The sequence below is a fragment of the Mobula birostris genome, chromosome 9 (assembly GCF_030028105.1).
Source record: "Mobula birostris isolate sMobBir1 chromosome 9, sMobBir1.hap1, whole genome shotgun sequence".
Classification (NCBI taxonomy): Eukaryota; Metazoa; Chordata; class Chondrichthyes; order Myliobatiformes; family Myliobatidae; genus Mobula; species Mobula birostris.
Window position 1 is genome coordinate 114635982 of NC_092378.1, and position 18101 is coordinate 114654082.

General features: G+C 43.9%; 1 protein-coding gene across 1 annotated transcript in view; it reads left to right on the top strand.

The window, feature by feature from the left end:
- meiob (meiosis specific with OB-fold) overlaps nucleotides 1–18101 on the top strand; it is a 55463-nt gene that overhangs the window by 29605 nt on the left and 7757 nt on the right. The window lies entirely within an intron of this gene.

Below are 18101 nucleotides of genomic sequence, written 5' to 3' on the forward strand. Positions count from 1 at the left end.
ACATCAACCCAACCTAAGCGAAACAAGTTCATGCAAACAGCAACATGAACATCACCCCCCCCCATGGGGAAAAAATTGAGTAAACGGCAACACCAATTCAATTCAACTTCTGATAAGATGATGGCGCATTCAGTCTCAGTGGCTTCTACAGGGTCAATAAAAAGTGCTACTGCCCTATTTAAATGTATTTCTAATGATTGCAAGGTCCTGTTATATATCAAGAACTTAAAGTACTGCAGGTCTACACCTCAGTGAGTTGCTCACAGGAGGAGAAAATGAAGGAGATGTGCAATGTGCTTCTGCCTGAGACAATGGAGGCTTATAATCTAACAGTGAGTGGCCATCATGGTCACTTTTCTTGTGATCACAAGACCCTTTTGGACTTTGTTGATCGGATATGCCACAATTTTGATTCGCTGATTTATTGGCTAAGAGCAGGGCAGATAGTGGGCAGCTTCAGGACCTCGGTCATAACAAGGACTCAGCCTCAAGCCATGATGTTGCCTTTTTGCAGCTGCCAGGAGAGGGGCATTGAAGCCAGTGCGCTCTACCAGGGATGGAGTGGTGCGGCATCCAGGACCGAGTCGGTGCTGCCCTTCCAGTGTTTTGCTTGGCAGAAGACGAGCTCTGTTCTCTGCAGGTTTTGGGAGCACTGAATCGACTCTGCGTCAAGCCGCAGGGTCACTTGTTTTACAGCCACCAGGATAGAGGGTGGTCAGCAGAAGACAAGCTCTGTTGTGGTCAACTAAAGATTTCAATGGACTGAAGGGTCGATACAATTTGTGCTTGCTGTCTTGTGTGTGCTTTGTGCTGTGTGTGACTGTTGGTACTGTGTTTTTCACCTTAACCCTGGAGTAACGCTGTTTCATTTAGCTGTATTCATAAGTATTCATGTATGATTGAATGACAATTAAACTTGAATTGAATTGGATGAGATAGTTTGTCAAATGTGTTCAGGAAAGTTTCCTTATTTAGTACATTTAGATCCCAACCAGATAGAGTGTGATAATAGATCTATTAGGGAAAGAAACTGGGCAGGTAACAGAAGTTTATGTAGGGGCATACTTTGCATCTAGTGATCATAATGCTATAAGTTTCAGGATAATTATGGAGAAGGATAGGTCTGGTCCTGGGAGCTGAGATTCTAAATTGGAGAAAGGCCAGGTTTGATGGTATCAGAAAGGATCTGACAGTAGTGGATTAGGCCAGGTTGCTTTCTGGCAAAGATAAACTTGGTAAATGGGAGCCTTCAAAAGTGAAATTTTAGGAATACAGAAAGAGTTTTTATATTCCTGTCAGAATAAAAGGCAAGGATAACAGGTTAAGGGAATCTTGGTTTTTGAGAGATATTGAGGCCCTGGTTCAGAAAAAAAAGGACGTGTATAGGCAGGAAGAAGTAAATGAGGTACTTGAGTATAAGTAATACAAAAGAACACTTAAAAGGAAATCAGGAGGGCTAAAAGAATGCACTAGGTTGCTGTACCTGACAGGATGAAGGAGAATTCCAAGGGCTTCTTATCAGCATCGGTTAGTCTCATGAGATCGTGAATTTGCGCCTTGGAAGGTTTCCAGGGCGCAGGCCTGGGCAAGGTTGTATGGAAGACCAGCAGTTGCCCATGCTGCAAGTCTCCTCTCTCCACACCACCAATGTTGTCCAAGGGAAGGGCATTAGGACCCATACAGCCTGGCACCGGTGTCGTCGCAGAGCAATGTGTGGTTAAGTGCCTTGCTCAAGGACACCACGCTGCCTCAGCCAAGGCTCGAACTAGCTACCTTCAAATCACTAGATGAACACCTTAACCACTTGGCCATGCACCAAGGGCTTCTACAGATATATTAAAAGCAAAAGAGTAGGGATAGCAAGGGACAAAATTGGTCCTCAGAAAGATCAGAGTGATCATTTATGCATGGAGCTGAAAGAGATAGGGAAGACCTTAAATTATTTTTTTTGCATCTGTACTTACTCAGGAGATGGACACAGAGTCTATAGAAGTGAGACAAAGTACCAGAGAGTTAATGGAACATATTTTCAAATTACAGAGGAGGAAATATTTGCTGTCTTGAGGCAAATTAGGGTGAATAAATCCCCAGGGCTTGACAGGGTGTTCTCTTAGACCCTGTGAGAAGCTAGTGAAGAAATTGCAGGGGACCTAGCAGAGATATTGAGAATGTCTTTAGACACAGGTGAGGTGCCAAAGGATTGGAGGATAGCTAACATTGCTGTGTTATTTAAGAAAGGCTCTAGGAATTAGCTAGGAAATCAGGTGTTGAGTTTGACATCAGTAAGTTATTGGAAGGTATTCTAAGGGATTGGATATATAAGTATTTGTATAGACAAGGACTGATTCGGGAATAGTCAACATGTCTTTGTGCATAGTAGGTCGTGTATAACCAATCTTAAAGAATTTTTTGAGGAAGTTACCTTGAAAGTTGATGAAAGTGAGCTGGGGAGAAGGCAGGGAGTGGTAGTAGATGTTTGCTTCTCTGACTGGAGGCCTGTGACTGTATATGGTACCTAAGACTTTTGCATAGTACTGTATTTGTCAAAGTGGAACGGAGAGAGAGTTGGTAAATCTGGCAGAAGTAAAGAATGTTAGGAGTGGCACCAGTGGAGCACCATGGGAGGGGTGTGGGATAGGTAGCAGAGAAGGAGTGCCAGGGATAGGGGTTGGCATAGGTACAGACACACCCAGCCCTGAGACACCAGGCAAGGTCATTTGATTCCAAACAATTAGTTTATTGATCATTACAGAATGTCTGTCTGGTGCTTCCCACTCCCACCCCTGTCCCTGCCCCTTTCCCACTCACAATCCAAAATAGAGACCCATATCAGAATCAGGTTTATCATCACTCACATATGTCATGAAATTTGTTGTTTTTTTTTGTGGCAGCAGTACATTGCAATACATAAAATTGCTAAAGTTCTGTGCAATACACTAGCTATATACAGTATATGTTCCTTAGACTTTTGCACAGTACTGTATATCAGCAGTCTGGATGATAATGTGGTAAACTGGATCAACAAGTTTGCAGTTGACACCAAGATTGGGGGATGTAGTGGATAGTGAGGAAGATTATCAAAGCTTGCAGCGGGGTCTAGACCAGCTGGAAAAATGGGCTGAAAAATGTCAAATGGAATTTAATGCAGACAAGTGTGAGGTGTTGCACTTTGAGAGGACCAATCAGGTAGGACTTGCACAATGAGCAGTAGGGAATTATAGAATGCGGTTGAGCAGTGAGATCTGGGAATACAGATCCATAATCCATCATCTTTGTAAGATAGCGTCGGTGAACCACGGCAACATTTTATGGACTACGTACAATACACCTAAATATTCCTCTTTTGAATTACTACCACTGCAGTCTGCATCATGTAATTTCCCTTTAAGCAATGTACTTTCAAATTGCAACATAGAACCCTACAGCACATTACGGGCCCTTCAGCCCATAATGTTATGCCAACCATGTAATCTACTCTAGAAACTGCCTAGAATTAGTCTATCACATAGCCCTCTATTTTTTAAGCTCCATGTACCTACCTGAGTCTCTTAAAAGACCCTATTGTATCCGCCTCTACTATCGTCGCTGGCAGTGCATTCGGCGCACCCACCACTCTCTGTGTGATAAACTTACCTTTGACATCCCCTTGAAACTACTTCCAAGCACCTTGAAACTATGCCCCCTCGTGTTAGCCATTTCAGCCCTGGGAAAAAGCCTCTGGCTGTCCACATGATCGATGCCTCTCGTCATCTTATAGACCTCTATCGTTACCTCTCATCCTCCATTGCTCCAAGAAGAAAAGGCCAAGTTCACTCAGCCTTTCATAAGGCATGCTGTCCAATCCAGGCAACATCCTTGTAAATCTCCTCTGCACTCTCTTCATAGTATCCACATCCTTCCTGTAGTGAAGTGATCAGAATTGAACACAGTATTCCAAGTGGGGTCTAACTAAGGTCTTAAATAGCTGTATTACCTCATGGCACTTGAACTCAATCCCACAGTTGATGAAGGCCAACACACCATACACCTTCTTAACAACACTGTCAACCTACGCAGCAGCTTTGAGTGTCCTGTGGACACGGACCCCAAGATCTCACTGATTCTCCACACTGCCAAGGGTCTTACCATTAATATTATATTCTGTCTTCAAATTTGATCTACCAAAGTGAACCACTTCACATTTATCTGGGTTGGACTCCATCTGCCACTTTTTAGCCCAGTTCTGCATCTAATTCATGTCCAGCTGTAACCTCTGACAACCCTCCAGACTATGCACAACACTCCCAACTTTTGTGTCATCAGTAAACTTACTAACCCACCCTTCTACTTCCTCTACATCTACTGCTCTACCTTCATCAGTATGTTTTGTTACATCCTCAAAGAATAAAGCATGACCTGCCCTTTACAAAGCCATGCTGACTATCCCTAATCAGATTATGTCTCTCCAAATGCTCATAAATTCTGCCCCTCAAGACCTTCTCCAACAACTTGTCCATGACTGAAGTAAGACTCACTTATTTATAATTTCTTTGGTTATCTCTACTCCCTTTCTTGAACAAGGTAACAACGTTTGCAACCTTCCAGACCTGTGGTACTTCTGTACCTATTGATGATGCAAAGATCAGCACCAGAGGCCCAGCAATCTCCTCCCTCATTTTTCCCACAGTAGCTTGGAGTATACCTTGTCCAGTCCTGGTGACTTATCTAACTTGATACCTTTCAAAAGCTCCAGAACATCCTCTTTCTTAATGTCTACACACTCAAATGTTTCAGACCGCTGAAAGTCATCCCCTTATTGCCAAGGTCCTTTGCACTGGTGAATACCAAAGCAAAGTATTCATTAAGTACCTCCGCTACCTGCTCCAGCTCCATGCACGTTTCCACTCTCGCTCCTGATTGGTCCTGTTCTCACACGGCCTATCCTCTTGCTCTTCACCTATTTGTAGGATGCCTTGGGGTTTTCCTTCTCATGGCCCCCTCTAGCTCTCCTAATTTCATTCTTGAGCTCCTTCCTGCGCCCTTGAAATTTTCTAGAACTCTAACAGTACCTGGTTTCTTGAACCTTTGGTAAGCTTTTTCTTTTCTTAACTAGATTTTCTACATCCTTTGTACACCATGTTTTTTTAATCCTACCATCCTTTTCATGCCTCAATGGAATATACCTATACAGAACACCATGCAAATCTTCCCTGAACATTTGTCACATTTCTGCTGTGTAATTCCCTGAGAACATCTGCTTCCAATTTATGTTCACAAGTTCCTGCCTAATAGCATCATATTTCCCCCTACCCCAATTAAATGTTTTCCCAAATTGTCTGTTCCTATCCCTCCCCAGCATCATGGTAAAGGAGATAGAGCTGTGATCACTACCTCTAAAATGCTCTCCCACCGAGAGATCTGACACTTGACCAGGTTCATTTCTCAATACCAGATCAAGTACAGCCTCTCTTCTAGTTGGTTTATCTACATATAGCGTCAAGAAACCTTCCTGAACACAACTAACAAACTCCACCCCATCTAGACCCTTGCTCTAAGGAGATGCTAAAATCACCCATTCACAACAATCCTATTAGTATTGCGCCATTCCAGAATCTGCCTCCTTATCTGCTCCTCAATGTCTCTGTTACTACTGGGTGGGGGTGGGGGGGGGGTATTATTGCCCCCTTCCTGTTTCTGACTTCCGCCCACAATGACTTAGTAGACATTCCCTCCATGACTTCCTCCTTTTCTGCAGCCGTGATACTATCCCTAATTAGCAGTGCTAAACCGTTTTTGCCTTCCTCCCTGTCCTTTTTGAAACATCTAAAGCCTGGCACACTCAGCAGCCATTCCTGCCCCTGAGGCATCCAATTCTCTGTAATGGCCATGACTTCATAGTTCTATGTATCGATCCATGCTCTAAATTCATCCACCATGCTTATGATACTCCTTGCATTAAAAGAGACACATCTCAAACCATCTGGCTGAGTGCTTCTTTGTCCTATCATCTGCCTATCCTTCCCATGAACTCCCTACAAGCTGTCACTCCGTGTGCACCAACCATCCCATCCTCTGCTTCTTCACTTCAGTTCCCACCCCCTTGCAAATCTAATTAAAACTGTCCCCAAAGCATTAGCAAATCTCCCTCCCAGGATATTAGTTCTCCTCCAGTTCAGGTGCAACCTATCCCACTTGTACAGGTCACCCCTTCCCCAGAAAAGGTTCCAATGATCCAAGAACTTGAAACCCTGCCCCTTGCACCTTCTCCTCAGCCACTCATTCATCTGCACTATCTTCCTCTTCTGACCTTCACTAGCTCATGTATCCAGGAGTAATCCAGAGATTACCACTTTGGAGGTCTTGCTCTTCAGCCTCCTTCCTAACTCCCTAAACTTACTGCATAGGACCTCTACCCCTCTCCTGCCTATCTCATTGGTACCAATACTTAACACAACCTCCAGCTGCTCACCCTCCCCTTCAAGAATTTTCCGGAACCACTCAGTGACATCCTGGATCCTAGCACCAAGGAGGCAACACACTATCCTGGTGTCTCTTTTGCTGCCGCAGAATCTCTTAATGGTCCTCCTAACTATCGAGTTCCCTATGACTATTGCTCAGCCTGACTTCACTCTACCCTTCTGAAGCTCAGAGCCAACCACAGTGCTATTGGTGTGTCTGCTGCTGCCTTGCCCAGATAGGTTCCCCCTCAGTAGTATCCAAAGGCGTATACCTGTTGCTGAGGGGAATAGCCATAGGGGGAACCTCCACTGACTTCCTTCTCCCTTTACCTGTCTCAGTGTTCACTTATCTACTCCCTGAATTCTGCACTTTAGTGTAACCACCTGCTCAAAAGTCATATCTATCAATTGCTCTGCCTCCCAGATGATCCTAAGTTCATCCATCTCCAGCTCCTTAATGCAGTCTTTCATGAGCTGGAGTTGGCTGAGCTTCCTGCAGCTGGAGACATCAGGGAAACTATAAGGTTCCATGAATTCCCACATCCTACAAGAGGAGCATTCCACTGCTATGTCTACCTGCACTGTACAATGGGCAACCAAGTCCAAATCCTCTAACTTATTTCTTTGGCCTCTGCCTCTTCTCATTGAAGCTTCTTGAGCCAAAGTCTGAAGCTCCAACTCTCACTGCTGGGCTACTCCCAACAATGGCTGCCCTGCTTGCCCCTTCTGTACTTTTATTTAATTCACAATGCTCTGCTCCCAATGCTGATTGGACTTCTGTAACATCCGAACGCCCTCAAAACTCTCCTTTGAAACAAGCTTTGCCAATCTGTGAGTAACCTCTTCAAAGTGCTCTGCTCCCAACACTGATTGAACCTCTGAAATGTTCAAACACCCGCGAAGTTATCCTTTTATACAAGCTTCATCGACCAACGAGTAACCTTTTCAAAGTGCTCTACTCCCAACACTGATTGGATCTCTGGAATTGACTTAATGAGCTGCAGATTTCATGATCTTCTGATGGACTAGCCAGACTTAACTCTCGAACAAACAGGTACGGCACCTTGAAGTGGACAAAGGTCATCGGCATGTCCGGAAGCAGGAGGAGTAGGTCTCCAAGGCAGGCTGAAACACAGAGGAATGGACGCACCCCTCTACCCAGCAACTTGCTGGCAAATGAGCAGTCTCTGGAGAGCAAAATTAAGGACCTAAGAGCAAGATTGCTGTATCAGAGGGAAATGAGAGACTGTTGTGTTTTATGTTTGACTGAGACATGGCTTACTCCCACCACGCCAGATATGGCTATCAGACCCGAAGGCTTCTTGATTCACAGGATCGACTGAGCTGCTGATTCAGAAAAGGCATAGATGGAGGTGTGTGTTTCATGATAAACTTGGTGGTGCTCTGATGTGGTGGTTTTGTCGAACAAGATTCCCCCAACTTTGAATACGTATCATCAAATGGCATCTATCCCGTTTACCTAGAGAGTTCTCATCTGTGATCCTTACCAATCTTTACATATCACCAGTGGCCGACTCTAATCGAGTACTTGAGATACTGTATGATGTCGTCTCCAAACAAGAAACAATACATCCCGACACATTTCAAATCATAGTCTGGGATTTCAGCCAGGTTTGTTTGAAGGCATTATTGCCCGATTACCATCAGCATATAACCTGTAGCATCAGAGGTCCCAACATACTAAACCACTTGTATTAAGATGGGGAATGCCTACTGTTTCATGCCCAAATCATATTTCGGGAAATCTGATCATGACTGTCCTCCTCCTACCTGCATACAGGCAGAGGCTAAAGAGAAAAGCTCCAGAGATTAGGACAACAAAGAGATGGTCGCAGGAGGCAAAGGAGTGGCTACGGGATTGCTTTGAGTCGGTGGACTGGGGCATGGTTAAAGAATCATCTGTAGATCTGAATGAATACGTCATGGTTGTCACAGACTTTATAAAAACAATTGTAGACGAGTGTGTCCCCTCAAAGTCATTCAGGATCTTCCTCAACCGGAAGCTCTGGATGAACCATGAGATCCGCAATCTCCTGAGGGCCAGGTCAGAGGCATTCAAGTCTAGTGACCAAGGAAATTACAAGAGGTCCAATACGATCTCTGGAAAGCCATCTCATGGGCTAAGTGGAGCAGGGTGGACAAAGAAGAGGCAGTGGATATCATTTATTTGGATTTTTAGAAGGTGTTTGATAAGGTGCCACACATGAGGCTACTTAAGATAAAATCCTATGGCATTACAGGAAAGATACTGGCATGGATAGCGGAATGGCTGAGACAGTGAGTGGAAATAAGAGGGACCTTTTCTGATTGGTGACTAGTGCTGTTCCTTAGGGGGTCAGTATTGGGACTGCTGCTTTTCACTTTGTTTGTCAATGATTTAGATAATGGAATTGATGGCTTTGTGGTAAAGTTTGCGGATGATATGAAGGTGGGTAGGGAGGCAGGTGGTCCTGAGGAAGCAATGTGATTGCAGCAGGACTGGAAGAATGGGCAAAAAGGTGGCATTGAAATAGTGTTGGGAAATATAGGTAATGCATTTTGGTAAAAGGAACAATATTGCAGACTATTATCTAAATGGAGAGAAGGTTCAAACAACAGGTGTTTAGAAGGGACTTTGGAGTCCTTGTGCAAGACTCCCAGAAGGTTAATTTACAGGTTGAGCTGTGGTAAAAAAGACAAGTGCAACATTGGCATTTATTTCAAGGAGAATAGAATATAAAAGCAAGGAAATAATGCTGAGCTTTTATAAGACACTAATCAGGCTGCACTTGAAGTATTATTAACAATTTCAGGCCCCATATCTCAGAAAGAATGTGTTGTCATTGGAGAGAGTCCAAAGGAGGTTCACGAGGATGATTCTGGGAATGAATGGGGTTAACATATGAAGAGCATTTGGCAGCCTTTGGCCTGTACTCACTGGAATTTAGAAGAATGCAAGGGTATCTCATTGAAATCTACTGAATGTTGAAAGGACGTGGATGTGGAGAGGATGTTTCCTATGGTAGTGGTATCCAGAACTAGGGGGCAGAGCCTCAAAATTGAGCGGTGACCCTTTAGAACAAAGGTGAGGAAGAATTTTTTTAGCCAGAGAGTGGTGACTCTGTGGAGTGCTCTGTCACAGACTGCAGTGGAGGCCACATCTGTGTGTATACTTAATGCGGAAGTTGATAGTTTCCTGATCAGCCAGAGCATCAAAGGATATGGCAAGAAGGCAGTTGTATGCGGTTGAGTGGATCAGCCATGTTGGAATGGCAGAGCAGACTCGATGGGCTGAATGGCCTACCCCTGCTCCTTTGTCTTATGGTCTAAGTGGCAATTCTGAACTGAATTTGAATCAACGAAGGATTTTCAAGAGTTGTGGCAAGACTTGAATGCCATTACCTCTTATAACGTAAATCAAGCGACATAAGTGGCAACAGGGCTTCGCTTCAAGATGAGCTCAATGCTTTAAATGCTCACTTTGACTGTCAAAACTTGGAAGAATCATCACGAATTCCCACAACCCCCAGTTATCCTGTTATTTCAGTCTCCGGGACCGATATGCGAGCAGCCTTCAGGAGGGTGAACCCCTGAAAAGCATCCAGCCCAGACCTGACCAAGTACTAAAGACCTGTGCTGATCAACTTGCTGCAGCTTTCACTGAGATCTTTAACTCTTGCTTTGGCAGTGTGAGATACTTGCCTCCTTCAAACAGGCTTCACTTATACTGGTGCTAAAGAAGAAAGGGCACCTGCTTCAAGGACAATCATCCAAAAGTACTTAAATCGACAGTGATGAAGTGTTTTGAGAGGTTGGTGATGAAACTCCTGTGCATCAGGTCCATAGCAGATGCCATCTCATTGGCTCTTCACCCAACCCTGGTGTAATGTATGGATCTATTTATTTTTAGTGCAATGACACCCCTTTGCACTAATGATTGACTAATAACTTACACCTGCACGTTGACTTGTTGCTCTCTGCAAAGTGAACATACCAGCTGACTTTTCCAAATGCATGCCTTTATTTGATATTTAGTTCTACAGACACAACAAATTGGCGATGACTACGGACCTGGAAGTCAGCGAATATCACCTACTACACTGACAGGTATAAGACAACAGAATTCGGAGGAAGGGAGAGAGACAGTGAGTGGGAAGAGTGAACCAATATGGAGAAGGCAGTTGCAGAGGCTAGGAAAGGGTGTGTGACTACAGTGCACAGTACACAGTGAGAGACGCACAACTAGCAAAGCTAAAGTAAAAATAACATGATGGCCTTAGTCTGGAAAATTGATGAATTTGATAGTGCTAATGAGGACTGGGAATCATATATCGAGAGGGTTGAGCTGTATTGTAATGCTAGCAATGTGGATGAGGTAAAGAAAGTCTCCACATTTCTTAGCTTAATGGGTGCTAGAACAACTTAGTAACTCCTACGCATCTTAGTAACTCCTGAAAAGCCAGCAAACAAGACATTCGACAAAATTATAGCAATTTTGCAAAATCACTTGTGCCTAAAACCGCAAGTAATAGCTGAGAGATTTAGGTTTCACAAACGGAACCAGTCAAAGAATGAAAGCATTTCTGAATACATTGCAGAACTGCGCAAACTTTCCCAATACTATGACTTTAGAGATGGACTTCTTGATGCATTAAGGGACAGGCTTGTATGTGGCATGCATAGCCAAAGCATTCAAAAGAGGCTACTGTCAGAAAGAGACCAAACCTTAGAACAGGCATTGACCCTTGCAATACCATTAGAGACTGCAGCAAAGGACACTTCAGAACCACTGAAAAAGGACTTAGAATGTGAAATTCTAAATATGTCATTATATGTCAACCCAATATGTCATTAATGTGGCAAATCCTCCCTTGATGCAAATGACTGTTCAAAGAAAAAGTTTGCAGAAAGTATCACAGACAAAGCCACATAGAGACAGTGTACAAGTCAGACTAAAAGCACACCTAAAGAGAAAACCCAGAGGAAAAAGTTTCAAACACAAAACTAAACAAATGCATAAAGTGACTGAATGTGACACTGAATTAGATAACATGGAGTCTGACAAAGGTGAGCTGTCATGCCTAGAACTGTAAGGAATTATTGAAGCAGATCACAAAATCATATGGATCACAACAGAAATGTCTGGTGTAAAACTGAAAATGGAGCTGAATACAGGGTCAGCTTTGTCTAATTTTAGAGGCTACCTACAATAGTGTTTTTTAATTTACCTTTAGAAAAGACCCCAGTGATGCTAAGGACTACACAGGCCAAAAAGTGTCTCCCAAAGGCAAGCTGAAAGTGAATGTGACGTACAGAGGTCAAATTCAGCAGCTAGAGCTTTATGTGTTGAAAAGTGAAGGGCCAGCACTTTTCAAACGTGAATGGTTGAGAAAATTCCAACTAGACTGGCACATAATTGAAGCTCTCAATGTGACGTCAATAGGCAACTGCAGCCCATATGGTAGCACTAACAAGAGACTGTCACAGCTGCTTAATGCTTATGAGAAGGTGTTTGAGAAGGGTATTGCTAAACACAAAGGCATGAAGGCCAGAATTGAACTGGATGAAGCAGCAACGCCAAGATTCCATAAAATGTATTCAGTGCCTTTACGCACTATGTCCTAAACTAGAATGCTGAATTTAAGAGCTTGGAGGCATCTAGCATTCTCCCCGAGGTTGAGTGGAGCGATTTGACCATGCCCATTGTCCCATGATCAAGAAAGGGAGGCTGGAGCTGTTCGCATATGCAGGGACTTCAAAGTGAGCATCAACTCTGTGCTGCGTAATGTGCAGTATCCCCTGCCGTGAATAGAAGACATTTTTGCATATTTGGCAGACAGGGAGAGGTTTTGAAAGATTTATTTGTCACAAGTCTATTTGCCAATGGAAATTGAGAAGTCAAGCAGGAAGTTTCTTACAATCAATACTGTTGTGGCATTGTTACCCTTATGGCATTGGTGCCATTTTGTCAATATGGATCTGTATGTCCGATTGCATTTGTTTCAAGATCATTAACGAGCCCAGAATGCAATTATACAGTCCAACCAAGAGGCCTTAGTCTAGTATGGGGAATAAAGAAGTTCCACCACTACCTTTACAGACTCTAGTGACAGACCACCAACCCCCTTGTGTCCATTTTTAATCTCAGGAAGGGAAACCCAGTGATGACTCGGTTGAGGAAGTTTGGTATGGGCCCCCAAATCCTAAGAACTTTCTACAGGGGCACAATTGAGAGCATCCTGACTGGCTGCATCACTGCTTGGTATGGGAACTTTACCTCCCTTAATTGCAGGACTCTGCAGAGAGTGGTACGGACAGCCCAGGGCATCTGTAAATGTGAACTTCCCATTATTCAGGACATTTACAAGGGCAGGTGTGTAAAAAGGGCCCGTAGGATCATCGGGGACCCAAGCCATCCCAACCACAATCTATTACAGCTGCTACCATCCGGGAAGTGGTACCACTGCGTAAAAGCCAGGTCCAACAGGCTTCTGGACAGCTCCTTCCACCAGGCCATCAGACTGATGAATTCACGCTGACTTAATAATACTCTATATTACATTAACTGTTCTAGTTATTATAAATTACTATGATTGTACATGGCACATTTAGATGGAGATGTAACGTAAAAATCGTTACTCTTCATGTATGTGAAGGATGTAAGAAATAAAGTCAATTCAATTTAATTCAATTTTCCTAGCAGCCTACTCTTATGACACAGTTCAAGGGTACTGAACAAGACAGCAACAGTGAAGACTTGCCACATCTTCCACTGTTGGCAACTGAAGAAGAAGTCTTCATTTTTTGACCCAGCTAAGCTGGACCAGTTGTTGGTAATTAATTCTGAAATACAAAGAGAAACATGGAATAACTTGACATTGTCAAATGTCTATGACATCACCATGCTAGGATGACCAGCTCATGGTAACCCTATGTTTCCAGATTTCTCAGTGAGATTAAACCAACTATCTGTATGTCTAAATCTCATGCTGTGGTTCCCTCTAAACTGCACACCAGAGTGTTAGAAAATTTGCATGAAGGATACCTGGTTACAGTCAAGATGAAAAGTTGTCTGGAGCTATTGTGGCTGGGAACAGATAGACAGATTGAAGACTTGACCAAAAGCTGATCAGGATGCTAAAAAGTTCAAAATGCACCCCCACAGGCACATTTACACCCAAGGGAGTAGTCATCTTCACCATGGCAAAGAGTGCATATTGACTTTGCTGGGCCATTCATGAACTCCATGTTTCTGATTGCTGTGGATGCTCATTCAAAGTGGCCACAGGTCATACCAATGAAGCCAACCACGTCAGAAAAGACTGTTTTCACTCTGAGGACTATCTGCTGCAGAAATGGCTTAGCAGAACAAATTGTGAGTGACAACGGACCACAATACACATCAGAAGAGTTCAGAATATTCATGAAGAAAAATTACATCAAACATTTGAAGTCAGCTCCTCAGCACCCAGCAATGAATGGGTTTGCTGAAAGGTTTAACCAAACCTTCAAGAAGTCCATTAAAGCTATGGACAAGGAGGATATTTCTCCATAGCACAACTTCCTTTTTGTGTATCAGAACTCTGTTCATGCGACGACAAATCAAACACCTGCGAAGCTGTTCATGAGTAGGAATCTGAAATCTCATATAGACCTGAAACCAAATCTAAGGAGGGAGGTACGGAATAAACAGTTCAGCCAGTTTTCATGTAAATCAGCAAGGAACTTTGAGGTTGGACAGGAAGTCCTAGTGCATAATTACTGAGAAGACAAGTGGATGTTGGAGATCATACACGGAGATGTCATGTGGACCAGATACTGGATGCTCAGCCAAAGAACATGCCTGAGTTGACTGCATCCAACAAGGACACATTAGAGCCACCGGACTTGCCTCTCAGTGATGATCATGTCACCAACAGCAATGTGACACCTAAAACAGAGATAGTTGTCTTTGACAAGACACCGGCCAAACCTGATGCCACTCCATAGGTCCAAAGGTGCTATCCTGAAAGAAACAGAGCGCCACCCAAAAGACTGAATCATTTAGGATTGTGAAATTAGTTATGGACTATTATCGTGAAAGTATGTTTATTTGAAATACGGAGCTATGAATGGGAAGTTGAATGTTACATTAAAGGGGGAGGAATGTATGGATCGATTTCTTTTAGCGCAATTATTGACTGATAACTTACACGTGCGCATTGATTCGTTGCACTCTCTGTAAAGTGAATATACCGGTTGACTTCTCCGAGTGCGTGCCTTTATTTATTTGATGTGTGGTTGCAGAGACACAACACCTGCCTGGAACATTGAACAGCAAAGGTATGTATATCAGAATACTCTTCTTTATCAACTACAGCTCAATATTCTATACCATTATCTCTTCAAAGCTGATCAATAAGCTTCAAGACCTCGGCCTCAATACTTCCTTGTGCAATTGGATCCTCAATTTCCTAACCTGTAGACCCCAGTCAGTTTGGTTTGGCAACAACATCTCTTCCAGAATCTCCATCAGCACAAATGCACCACAGGGTTATGTGCTTAGCTCCCTGCTCTACTCACTTTACACTTCTGTCTATCTGGCTAAACACAGCGCCAATGCCATATCCAAGTTAGCTGATGACACCACTATCATAGGCCAAATCAATGGTAGAAAATCTGGCTATGAGATTTCACAGCACCAACCTCTTACTCAATGTCAGCAAGACCAAAGAGCTGATTATTGACTTCAGGAGGAGTAAACCAGAAGTCCATGAACCAATCCTCATCAGAGGGTCAGAGGCGGAAAGGATCAGGAACTTTAAATTCCTCTGTTATTTTGGAGTACCTGTCCTAGGCCCAGCACGTTAAGTACAATTAGAAGAAAGTACGGCAGCACCTCTACTTCCTTAGGAATTCGCAAAGATTCGGTATTGACAAAATTTTGTAGATGTGTGGTAAAGAGTATATTGACTGGCTGCTTCACAGCCTGGTATGGAAACACCAATGCCCTTGAATGGAAAATCCTACAAAAAGTAGTGAACACAGGCCGGTCCATCAAAGGTAAAATACTCCAAACGGTACCATTGAGCAGATCTACATGGATTGCTCTCATGACTATACCCCTTCCCCACACGAAACCATCAAGGTGGGCTTCACAGCCGAACAGGTGAGAAGACAGCTGAAACGTCTCAACCCAAGCAAGGCTGCAGGACCAGATGGTGTCAGTACCAGAGTGCTCAAAGCCTGTGCCCCTCAGCTATGTGGAGTACTTCACCATGTATTCAACCTGAGCCTGAGGCTCTGGAGGGTTCCTGTGCTGTGGAAGACGTCCTGCCTCGTCCCTGTGCCGAAGACGCCGCGCCCCTGCAGCCTCAATGACTACAGACCAGTGGCATTGACCTCCCACATCATGAAGACCCTGGAGAGACTTGTTCTGGAGCTGCTCCGGCCTATGGTTAGGCCACACTTAGATCCCCTCCAGTTCGCCTACCAGCCCTGACTAGGAATTGAGGATGCCATCATCTTCCTGCTGAACTGTGTCTACGCCCACCTGGACAAGCCAGCGAGCACTGTGAGGGTCATGTTTTTCGACTTCTCCAGTGCGTTCAACACCATCCGCCCTGCTCTGCTGGGGGAGAAGCTGACAGGATGCTTCCCTGGTATCATGGATTCTTGATTACCTGACTGGCAGACCACAGTACGTATGCTTGCAACACTGTGTGTCCGACAGAGTGATCAGCAGCACTGGGGTTCCACGGGGGACTGTCTTGTCTCCCTTTCTCTTTACCATTTACACCTTGGACTTCAACTACTGCACAGTCTTGTCATCTTCAGAAGTTTTCTGATGACTCTGCCATAGTTGGATGCATCAGCAAGGGAGATGAGGCTGAGTACAGGGCTACGGTAGGAAACTTTGTCACATGGTGTGAGCAGAATTATCTGTAGCTTAATGTGAAAAAGACTAAAGAGCTGGTGGTAGACCTGAGGAGAGCTAAGGTACCAGTGACCCCTGTTTCCATCCAGGGGGTCAGTGTGGACATGGTGGAGGATTACAAATACTTGGGGATATGAATTGACAATAAACTGGACTGGTCAAAGAACACTGAGGCTGTCTGCAAGAAGGATCAGAGCCGGCTATATTTCCTGAGGAGACTGAGGTCCTTTAACATCTGCCGGACGATGCTGAGGATGTCCTACGAGTCTGCGGTGGCCAGTGCTATCTTGTTTGCTGTTGTGTGCTGGGGCAGCAGGCTGAGGGTGGCAGACACCAACAGAATCAACAAACTCATTCGTAAGGCCAGTGATGTTGTGGGGATGGAACTGGACTCTCTGACGGTGGTGTCTGAAAAGAGGATGCTGTCTAAGTTGCATGCCATCTTGGTCAATGTCTCCCATCCACTACATAATGTACTGGGTGGGCACAGGAGTACATTCAGCCAGAGACTCATTCCATCGAGATGTAGCACTGAGCCTCATAGGAAGTCATTCCTGCCTGTGGCCATCAAACTTTACAACTCCTCCCTTGGAGGGTCAGACACCCTGAGCCAATAGGCTGGTCCTGGATTTATTTCATAATTTACTGGCATAATTTACATATTACTATTTAACTATTTGTGGTTCTATCACTAATTATTTGTGGAGCAACTGTAACAAAAACCAATTTCCCCCGGGATTAATAAAGTATGACTATGACTATACTACTATGACTATTGTTGTCAGCGTCAAACATCTGGGTTTCTTACCACCCAGGTCATGCTCTCTTCTTGCTGCTGCCATCAGGAAGAAGGTACAGGAAACTCAGGACTGACACCACATTAGGAACAGTTATGACCCCTCAGCCATCAGGCTCTTGAACCACAGGGGATAACTTCACTCACCTTCACCTGCCCCATAACTGAACTGTTCCCACAGCCTATGGTCTCCCTTTCAAGAATTCTTCATCTCATGTTATCAACGTTTATCTCTTATTTCTTCTTTCTTTCTTCTATTTGTAGTTTGTTGCCTTTTGCACACTGGTTGAACACCCTAGTTGGTGTGGTCTTTCAACGATTCTATTACAGATTTATTTAGTAGGCCTGCAAAAAAGTGAATCTCAGGGTTGTATATGGTGACATGTATGTACTTCGATAGTAAAATTACTTTGAAATTTGTACATAATTCCATGAAATAGGAATCAAAGGTGGATGGAGTTGTAAAGAGCACATTGGGTTTCAGAAATCAAAGTATTGAGTACAGGAATTGGGACGTTATGTTGAAGTTGTATAAAACCTGTGTGAAGTCTAATTTGGAGTATTGTGTGCAGGTTTGGTCACCTACCTACCTGAAAGGGTAAACGCAGTGGGCTTTTTCCACCTAGGTTGAGTGAGACTAAAACTGGAAGTCCTGAGTTAAGGGTGAAAGGTGAAATGCTTAAGGGGAACATGAGCGGGGAGCTTCTTCACTCAGAAAATGGTGAGAGTGTGAAACGAGCTGCTAGTGGAAGTGGTGGATGCGGATTTGATTTCAACATCTCAGAGAAATTTGGATAGGTGCATGGATGGGAGGGGTAAACAGGGCTGTGGTCTGAGTGCAGGTCGATAGGCAGATTAATAATTTGGCACTAACTAGAAGGGCCAAAGGGCCTGTTGCTGTGCAGTAGTGTTCTATGACACTATCCTTTGAAAAATTATTAAAAATAAATCC